Genomic DNA, 10,750 nt, shown 5'->3' on the forward strand with positions numbered 1-10,750 from the left:
TTTCATACACTGTACCGTGGGACAAAGTTCACTGTGAACAGAACACTAGTCTCTTATGTAACACAAACTTTTTTCATTGGTCAGTCTTTGTTTGTCTTGTAAATGGAGGTGAGAAAAAAATGTTCAGACGTCGTAAACAACCGCCCTTGTGCAGGGTACTTTTGAAGTTACAGTTTAAGAGTACTGGATTAACCGAACGCAAACACGGTGCATCGCGCTACCGTGCCTGTCATTATATTCACCTTGTTCCACTGTCAACGAGATCACCATTTTGCTGGCTGCAATGAAACACATCGTAGGAAGCTATAACAACACAAAACCTGTCTCTGGACTTCATTTAAATTTACGAACAGTTGCGGAATATTTAATCATAACGAACGAAAGCTTGCAAGATCAAATTTCCCCCTTTCAGCAGAGGTGTGATCCAATACGAAACTTAATTCCTCCAGTGTAATTTGAGACTGTGCACATTTTGGGGGATTACCAAGACAGAAGCAGAAGCTATGCACGTGCAGGGCTTTGCTGCAAAGTTACATCATGGTCTAGCGGTCGAGTTTGTTTTCGTGATATTTCTTTTTCAAGTTTTATTGCAGGAAATCAGAAAACCTAAACTACTGGTTAACTATTCATAGCACTAGCTAAACATGCTCTCAATCAACAACTATTCTGATGTCGATTTTCCATTAACTGTTGCCATTAACAGAGAATCAGTTTTAATCAACTGGAAAATGGGTTGCTTTTTAAATCTCGTCACAGTCGTGTTACAGATCCGCGTGGTATTCAACTAAAATTAACATTTACTAACACTCTTTCTCTGCCTAATGTATTTAACTAACCTGTTTAATGTACTTTTGGGAAGAAAACTACGCTTACCCTGGTGCTTCCCAGTATCTTTTAGTTATTCATTACATTTAGTAGCAATGACACTTAATAGTAACTGCGTATGCTTTCTCTGAATAACTACAGCCAGGCACAAAGTTATTATTATGTAAGTAGTATACGCCTGTGAGGGCTGGGTTTGGGCCAGAAATGGAGATAGCATGAATATGAATAATATTTCAGCGAAGCGGAGCTAAAGCCGTCCATCAGTTCTGTTACATTATTATGCTACGACATGTCCAGACACGGTGGAAGCTTGTGCTTAGTCTGCGTTATTTCGATTCACTGTGGTTACATTCGCGTGCACCTATACCTAATATATGGGTCGACTTACACTATAGCGCCATATGTCACGGGTGAGGGCCAGCACTAAATATACATGTAAACGTATAGGCTACCCGTGTATTGGATGTGAGACTTAAAGGTCATGGTGGGCGTCTGTCAAAAGTGACAATACGTCACCTTGCTGTGATGTCTGGGTTTACAGGCCCCACTCCAAATATATATTCCTGTCAGTTGCTGTCCAAAAGGAGAAGATTGTTTTACAGCACAGCGCTCACAGCCTTATCTAGTATGCCTTGTGTCAGACACAACAGCAGTCATAAAACCTGCAGCCTTTTATTCTGAGTTCTGTTGTATTCATCTATTGCTTCTGATCTGATGAATTCTCTGCAGGCCAGTATTACTGAGAGTACCCGAATGTGATCATACTCGCAGACGACCATTTTAAACTCTTTACGGACTAAAATCTGCATACAGGGTTTATATTTAGGCATAAACAAAGAATGAGAATAGATTTTAGGATTGCTTCATTTGAATTTTTTTTGTAAGAATTTCTGCATGAGAGAGGTGATTTGACAGAGCTGGTGTGGGGGTCGTGCTGGCATGCTTGCATGGACGCTCCACTTTAGCCTGTATGTAAAGATTCCCCTGCAATGTGCTGAGGGTGACAGTTCCCTTTTGGCTGGCTCTTGGATTACCGCGAGGTGCAGGCCCACTCCAGTTGCAGTCACCTGTCAGCACGGCCTCGGAGGCCGAGACACACACACACCAGCACAGAAATGGATCGAGAATTTCACAGGCTTTAGGAGAGATGTCCACTTCCACAGACATTCGAAACAGATTAAAGTCACTTCCACAGCCATTCAAACAGATTAAAGTCATCCATCAGAATAAGATCTGGTATCATTTTCTCTACTCAGTCAGGATTTCAAACCATTTTGATTGCAGAAATCTGTTGGTTTCTCCAGAAACAAATCAGCTTCTCCACTCGGGTTTGTCTCAAACCAGCCACATTGATTGATGCTCACATTGATTCCCCTGTATGCATGTAACCCTTTTCCTTCTTCTTCCTCTTCTTCTTCTTTTTCCTCTCCTACCGCTGTGCTGCAGCAATTAAAGCTGCACTTTGTACAGGAGCAAAGAGAGAGATTAAGCTTGCGGGGAGCTGACTGAAGACCGCATAGCTCCGGTCTCAGTGCAGTCTGAGAGCTGAAGATCAGTCATGGGGATTATCTTTTCTGTTCATGTCGCTGCTGGGAAGTACTGTATAAACCCCATATTAATGGTGTTTTAACAACGCAGCAGATCAGTAATTTTCAGAGAAAGACGTTGAAGTCTTTTAGCACTTGGTTTCATCATTCACTTGACAGCCTTTGTGCCTTGATTGGGCAAACCTTGTGCTTGAGTCCTAGAGGATCTGTGGTAATGAATGAAATCACAGTATGTAGCATGTAGTACCAGGTGTGTACACGGTAACAGGACTACAGAATTTTTTCATACATTTATAGTGTAGACATTTTTAACAGACTGAAACAAAAAATGTATTTAACAGAAGTTATGCTAGGCATGAAGGTGCCTAGGATCTAGACACACATTTGTGATCTCAACACTATGGTGCTGACACTTGTTCATGTACAGTTAGTGGTGTCCTGTGAGTGTAATTTTTCATGCCACTTTATTAGCTCCTCTGTGTAAGTCACTCTGGATAAGAACGACTACTGAATGACAATGATGATGTAATGATGATGTCATGGGACCCCTGCAATAAAAATGAGGCTTTGAGGAGCTGTTTTCTTGCAAAACAAAAGATGTTCTCTTGGATGAAATCACCCTCTTTCTGACCTGTAATATGACATATTTAACATGAGTCATTCAGCATGTCAGCATGATCATGTTCTACCAATGTTGAAACAACCTAAAGAGTAGAAGACCATGTTTGGAAACAGTCTGCATTAGAGGTGGCACTGCAATTGTGTTCCATCTGCCGTCTGGGACATTGATTTTAGAGCACACTAAGGTCATATGGCCTCATTTGCCAGCCATTTACCAGTGATCTCACACATTAGCATGGTTACTCTCGATCAATATTTTGTCTTAACTCCAATGACAAGACTAGTGTCACTGTTGCAGCAGTCATCAGCTCTGAAATTGGCGTATATTGTCTGTCAAATAATTTGTGCGTAGTGGGTCACGCAGTAGTACCAATGACAAAGCCAAGTAGGGAACTGAAGGTCTTTAGCTGTGTGTATGAAAGCTGTCACAAGACAACAAGACTACAACTACCACCGCCATTCCTGTATATAAGTGAAAATTGGAATGGGGTAGGCTAAAATGGGATCATATGAAATAAGGGGTCAATTGACACAAAGGTCCAATCTTTTTTTTGATCCAAGAGCTTAAAATCTATGCACATATTAACTGTTGAACTATCCATTCGACAGCTCACTGGTTTGAGAAACATACAGGTTCTGACAGTGGCAGTTTTCCCTCTGATGGCTCTAATGTTTTCCTTTACCCTGTTATGGGCTCTAACCTTCAGGGTTCACCTCAGGCATACTGTAGGCCTCAGAGTCACTGAAGATGGATGCATTTTCCATTTGGAATGGCTTGCAAGTCAACCTGGATAAGTGTATGTCTAAATACACACTAAGCACATTTTTAAAATATGGAAACACAAGGTAACACAGTTTATTAACAAAGCAGTGACTGAATAAGAGTACTGGGTTGATTTTTGTTTTTCAAAATACATTAGCCACAAACATTTAACTGACAGGTAGAATTTATACTGGAGATAGTCGTGTCTCTCACAACAGACCCTTTTTATCTGATAATTTTTCCAGATGTATCAGCTTTGTGCAAAAAGGCCTTCTTCATCCGCTGCATTTTCTCCACAACAACTGTGCAGATTCAGAGTGAAAAAGGAGGGGGATTATGTTCGCAGTGAAAGGGAGAGAGGAAGGAGGCGCCACTCGAGCATAGAGCGTCTGCTCAGACGGGCTGCTCTCTCCTCTGATTCGCTGGCTGCGCTGCGCAAGCCAGCCAAACCTGGCAAGTGGCATACACCCGGAGCTCGGCTTTTTGGTGCAGAGCTAAGGTGGGTGGAATTAAAGCGCAGGAGCTTTTTCCCTTTTCACGAGGAAACCGCTCTGTGGCTGTGGAGTGATGCGGAGGCTGCGCTGTGCCTTAGTCACCACTGCAGGCCTGCGGGGTTTGACGCAGACGTCGCCGAGACAACCCTGGCACAACCCGGCCACATCACCACAGCGGGAAAATAAATTCTTAACTGCTCCCTGCAATAACTTTTAGGGTGTCACCTGATTGCAGATGGCCAATATTTTCTCCTCTCTCCATTCGGCCTGCGAATGCTGTTTTACAGCACTTGCCATAACTTAATAGTGGCTGTTCTCCAGGAAGGTTTGGCACACTGGCGTAGATGACACGGCAAATAATTATGTTGCCATGGGCAGATTTTGTTGTTGTAAGATTATATTTCTGAACATGAATCTTTGGATGTTTTTTCTGAGGTTTTCTTATCAGCTATATATGACTCCATAAAGAAAGTATGTTTATTGCAATATTTTTAAAGTGACCCGGAGCTGTGTAAGAAAGGTGTTAGCGAACAACTTTATCTCAAACGACCTTAGTGTAAGATACTGTGGCATTCCTTTCCAGTGAGATAAACATTTAAAGTGAGGTTTTAAAGCATGAAAAATGAGGCATTTTTTGGTGCTGTATTTCTAGTCTCTGCGCAGGAAGTCAAAACAAACCTCACAGCCATGCCTGTCTGTGTTAATTAGGTCATCGCATAACAATTTAAAAATGTTGCTGTGATGTCGCAAAAAATAATTACAAGGCCACCGAAACCATACGGCACTGGTTTGAGAATGCTGCAATGTGAGGCAACAATGAGGCATATCCTCCAGTGGTGTGTGCTGGTGCTGTGGCTCTCTTCTCTGGTGAGAGTGAGAGAAAACAGAGCAGGCTGTAAGGAGAAGAGCAAAGGGAACTCTGAGCACAACAGTCAGAGATGCTAGCATGGCTAGCATGTTAGGGAGGGACTGGGTAAGAAGAAAGGCTGATCCTATCATAACCTGAGTTGCCTTTATCTCTGTCTGTATTGTACCGGCTTGTTGTCTGTAGTACCTGGGGTTTTGAGTGTCTTCAGGGCGCTAACTAACTGCAGAGAACCTGTTGGGCCTTAGAGGTTGGGTTGAAAATCCAAAAATTTAAAAAAAAAAAGTCTTATTATTTGAAGCATGGGAGCCACCATGCATCTTCACTGCGGTGAGAATTTTGTACTCCTGTTTGCAGAGGAATGTAGCCCCCGGTGTGCAGTTTAGCCTTCTGCCCAAGCCACACCACAGCCTCGCTGCCTCAGGGGCTTTCACAATGGCAGTGGATTTCACACAAAGTATGCGTGTCATGTTCACAGACACGAGTTCCAATCTAACTGTTTAGGCTTGGCTCAGACGTTCAGATGTGAGGAGTTACATCTGACGCCTTAACACAATGCCAAAATTCCACGCGCAGGTCACGTGATCAGAGACTTGCCCTTATCTCTCAGTGCTGGAGCTGCCAGGCTTCCTGTGTGTGTAATGGACATTGCAGCTGCAACACAGTGTAACACAGCACTGACTGCATTATTTATGGACGAAGGCATCCTGGCGTCTCACTGTATCTGTTTCTGAAGGAAACCCGAGAACTTAAGATTAAGGAGGGCAGCGACGCTGCTTAAGAAGGAATCCGCTTATATTTCTACACTGATTTCCACACTAATGAGCACCCAATAGCAATTTAAAAAAAAAGTGTTCTCTAAAAAACCGTCTTGATTAAAGAATAAAATGAATGAATAAATAAAAGCTGACTGATACCCAGACAGAAAAATGCATTTTCACAATGGAAAAATAACAATAACTTATTTCCTAAAAATTCATTTTAAAACAATGGCTTCTGTATGTTTGGCCATAGTTATATAATATATTGTGTCAACAGAAAGCAGTGAAAATCAGTGATCTGTCACTCAGTGTTTAAATTAGCCCCAACCTGAGGTGAGATCTGAGGCCTTTGTTGTTGCTTGCCTTGTTCATTACAGTTCCGGCAGGAGGACTGGCTATTATCAGTGACCACAGCTCTGCTGGAGCCAAGACTTACATATTCCTCTCAAGGAAGAGGAGTTCACTGTGTCACTGGGATCTGAAAAGAGGTTTCTCTCTGACCACCTGGATCTGAGGAGTGTTTTTTTCTGTGACTGCCCCTGAGGTCTGGTTTCTCTTGTGGCTGCTGTGGTCTGAGGATAGGTTTCTCTCCAACTGCCTGGATCTGAGGACCAGTCTCTCTCTGACCACTGGCACCTGAGGAATGGATTCTCCCTGACCACCTGGGTCGGATGAATGGTTACTCTTTCTGGCTGCTGGAATCTGAGGCGCAAAAGCTGGCCTGGATCTGGGGAGCGGATTCTCTCCTTACGTGTGAGGTGGTACAGAGCCAAAAACAATCCCGCCACCATCTGTTAGAAATCTCAAATGGGACAACCGGAGTGATCTCAACTCAGTGCAATCCGCCTCCAGCTCCAGCACCTTGCATGGCTGTTTTCCCAAGGAGGAAGCCCTATCGCTGCAGTGAGCGGTGTGTGGGGAGCGTTGTCAGCTGTCTGCTGTCGATTCCCTGGGGGTTCCTACGGTACGTGAGAGAGAAGTCCCTAGGTGCCGTAGCCAGGGGGACCAGCCCTGGGATGTTCCAGCTTGCTGGAGGTTCACACAACCATCCTGTTTAGCATCGAGAGCAACTCACCCACCTGATACCAACTGAGCAGTATTTGTATGTTTACAGGGTTATAAAAAGGCACGGTCGCACGTATACATCAGTCCAGCCTCATCATCTTGATCGTTAAAAGAGAGAGATGTTTGCTGCTCCTGGATCTGTCTTTTTGGCAGGCCTCCACGTTGCTAAATTGAGCCGAGAGCCAGCGGCCGAGCACGGATGCTTCTGAGTCGGCGGCTCCGGGTTTTTATGCCGTAATGCGATTGCTCCTTCCCGGGGGCGCACTTCTGCTAATTGACGCGGCTGCTTTAGTCGGTGTTTGCGTTAGAAAGGGGGGGACACACGCTGTGTAGCTCAGCCCTCCTGTTTGGAAGGTATTAAGACTGCTAGTGAAATTTCGAAGGCCCGGATTAATCAGGTCTGACTTATCAGCATAGAAGACAATTTACTTTCTGACTCCAAACACTGAAGGCCCGTAGTGAGCAGGATGGTCTGGGCTGAAGTTCCCTCAGTTTTGATATCATCCCCTTTACAACATTCATTTTATTGGCAGTCACCATTTTCTGTGGTGACATTTTAAAATTTGATTTCATAATAATAAAAAAATTATTATTACAATTTTTCATAATTTCTACACCAGTCTTATAAAATCCAGACCCCATTCAGTCAGACCCACAGTCGATGATCAATACACTGTGTATAGCCTATGTATTCGATCATGTTGCTTCAATGTTAGAGTTATGTTGTAAAAAATGTTGTGTGGCAGCTGGGCTACTCAAATGCACAAACCAGCCGCAACTCATCTCAACCACGCACTGAAAGACCTGACATAGGGGCACCTCTGCCTGTCCCCGAGAAGGATTGCTGCCGGCTTCAAATTGTAGTTTTATCATCATATTCCTATGTTATAATCCCACCCTGCGCTGTCTTCATTGTGCTTAGCGGGGGATTAGCATCGGGGCAGGGGGGTGTCACAGCTGGCTGTCTCAGAAGGCTGGTTTATTACACTCTCCGTCTGACCCCTGACTCTGCACATTCTGCTCATGAATAATGAATCTGCTCCTCACAGACAACCCCCCCCCCGAGCAGAGCAGCCAGCTGCTGAGGAGAACGCCTTCGTGATCGAGGGTAAGAATCCCCTGCATTTCCCAAGCCTCACATTTGAGCACAAAATGCCTTTTAACCTCATCGTTGTACCAAGACAATGCGCATCACTGTTGGCACAGAAAATGCACAGTCAGGCTACAGCAGCCATTTTCTAGTACATCATCCTGTGCAGTCTCTGCGACAGCTATCTTCTTCCCCCTAAGCCCTCTGTTTTCCAGTAAATGCAGTTGGGGTGCTTTGCTGGTGATTGCAGGTTTGAAGCCGGACTATTCCCCTCCCCCCTCTCAGAGAGCTCTGGTTGAGGATGCAGTGTTAGATAGGGGATCATTATGCGCGGTCATGGTGTGGGTCGTGCAGGAGCCTAACGGGCTCTCAGTGCTGACCCATGCCCCCGACAGCTCTCTGCTGTCACGGGTGTCATACGAGCCAGCACCCCGCTCCGGACGCAGCAGAAGACAGAAGTGGAAACACCGGTCTTCTGATCATTCTCCCCGGCGCTCCCCTCCTCTCTCCTTTCCTGGGTGCTGATGGGATGCCTGTCAATTATGTTTATTTTTAAGGCCTGTAAAAGGACACCTCCTAGCTGGGTTTGGAGGCTCGCAGCAGGGCGGCAGCGTTCCCTCATCTCCCTGCTCCTCCCTGCGTCTCTCTGCACCGGGACAGCTGTCACCGTGACCTTGCTACCCGGCCATCAAGGCACTGATAGAGACAGCTGTGGGGGCAAAGCCGCCCCCCCCCCCCCCAACCTCCAACTGCCTCAAAGACGAGGCTTAGCATTCTTGCCTCAAAATGCGACTGATCCCGCTACTATGCATTTACTCAAATGCAGGTGTCGTGCTGAAGGTTTAAGCTTCACCTGCCGGCTTAAAATGCAGTGCTTCTGGTGTTCTGCAGAAGAGCATCTCCAATCACATGTCTCAGAAATATACCTACAATAGCATCACTGTCTTGTTACAGACAAGACAATATCCACATCAAGGCCACATATTTTAACCTCCAAGGACTGTCTTAAAATACAACTGGTCACTTAAATTATGGCAGCGATGTCACCTAAACCCCACAGGAAGGAAGGGCCACAATGGCAATGCATTAATTTTAGAATTGCTTTCTGAAGAAGAAAGCTATTGCTTGTCACCTCTTAATGCTGAAAACCACACCTAACTTGGTTGAATATTATGCTAATCCTGTTTTTTTTAAAGACAGAGCACCAATTAGTGTTTCTTACATCAATTAATTAGTAGGCTGCTTAAAGCCCACCATGGGTATTTCTTTGAAGAATTACCTCAAGTTCAAATATTATTGTATGTTTGTGGATTAATGTTTCCTTCAGTGTATTTCTCAATGTATCCTGGAACCATTTAATTAGTATTAGACAATAAAACCCAGGGAATGTGTTTATTTGATGGTACCAAACCTATAACAAAAAGTTGGTCCTCATTTGGCTGGTTTATAATCTTGGCAAGTGCAGCCAAAAGCTTTTACTGGGTTTGATTTGCACAGAGAGTAATCAAAAGAGTCCTTCCAAGGAGAGAGTTGTGTAGAGTTTTGCATTGATGGTGTACTTGTATGGCCTTCTATTGCCAAACAGACATGTGCAACAGATGTGACATTCATCTCTTAGGTCTAGTGTCCTTAGACCAGAATTCTTCATGACATAATGAGGGTACAGAAATAGCACATCAATCTTTGTACACAATTTTGTACCATTGATGTCGGACCACGTGTCACAAATAGTTTCAAAGCAATGCCACTCCAGTCACACTGTACTGTCACAAGAGCATTCTGGGATAGCACGAGGGAAGAATGCATGCGAGCTATCATTCTGCAAAGATAGAATAAGTATAAGTAACCAATCACACAGGGAGGCTGAGCGGCCCCACCCCATGACAGAGAACCATGCTGTAGCAGGAATCCGCAGAGTCACCGGTGCGCTGGAGGTGGGCTAGGGTGGGGTGGGGTTTGGGGGTTGGGGGAGGTTGGTATTGTCCTTGACGGGGCAGAAGGTGGGGGGGGGGGGAGGGGTGGGGGGGGCGGTGACAGCAACCTTCAGCGCAAATCCTCGCCTGTGTTCTGAACACAATGGAGTGCCCTTCTCTGCCACCAGTGTGGCCACAGGATGCCACAGGATGCCACAGGTCACCGCTGAACAAAGCCTCAGCCGAGCTCTGTGGGTCCCCTGCGGCCAGCCTGCAGCTCAGGCAGACAAAGGCCTGTTCTCACTGAGGAGGGATCTGCTCTGCGGCCGGCGCACAGCCATGCACCGCACGCAGGACGCAGCCTGAAGGCCCACAGACACCCTGCGCTGTGCTCGGAGCGCTACCCGCCGGCTGCTCTTTTTACATGGGGTGCCTGCTCATGGAAATAGCACGGTGGTGTCATTTTCTGCCCTTCTGTGAAGGCTTTTCTTGACGGTGTCATTTTTCTGCCTTTCTGTGAAGGCTTTCTCCTGATGGTGTCACTCTTCTGCCTTTCTGTGAAGGCTTTTCCTGACGGTGTCATTTTTCTGCCTTTCTGTGAAGGCTTTTCCTGACGGTGTCATTTTTCTGCCTTTCTGTGAAGGCTTTTCTTAACTGTCATTTATCTTTGCTTCTGTGAAGGCTTTTCCTGACGGTGTCATTTTTCTGCCTTTCTGTGAAGGCTTTTCTTAACTGTGTCATTTATCTTTGCTTCTGTGAAGGCTTTTCCTGACGGTGTCATTTTTCTGTGTGTCTGTGAAGGCTTT

The sequence above is a fragment of the Megalops cyprinoides genome, chromosome 15 (genome assembly GCF_013368585.1).
Source record: "Megalops cyprinoides isolate fMegCyp1 chromosome 15, fMegCyp1.pri, whole genome shotgun sequence".
Lineage (NCBI taxonomy): Eukaryota > Metazoa > Chordata > Actinopteri > Elopiformes > Megalopidae > Megalops > Megalops cyprinoides.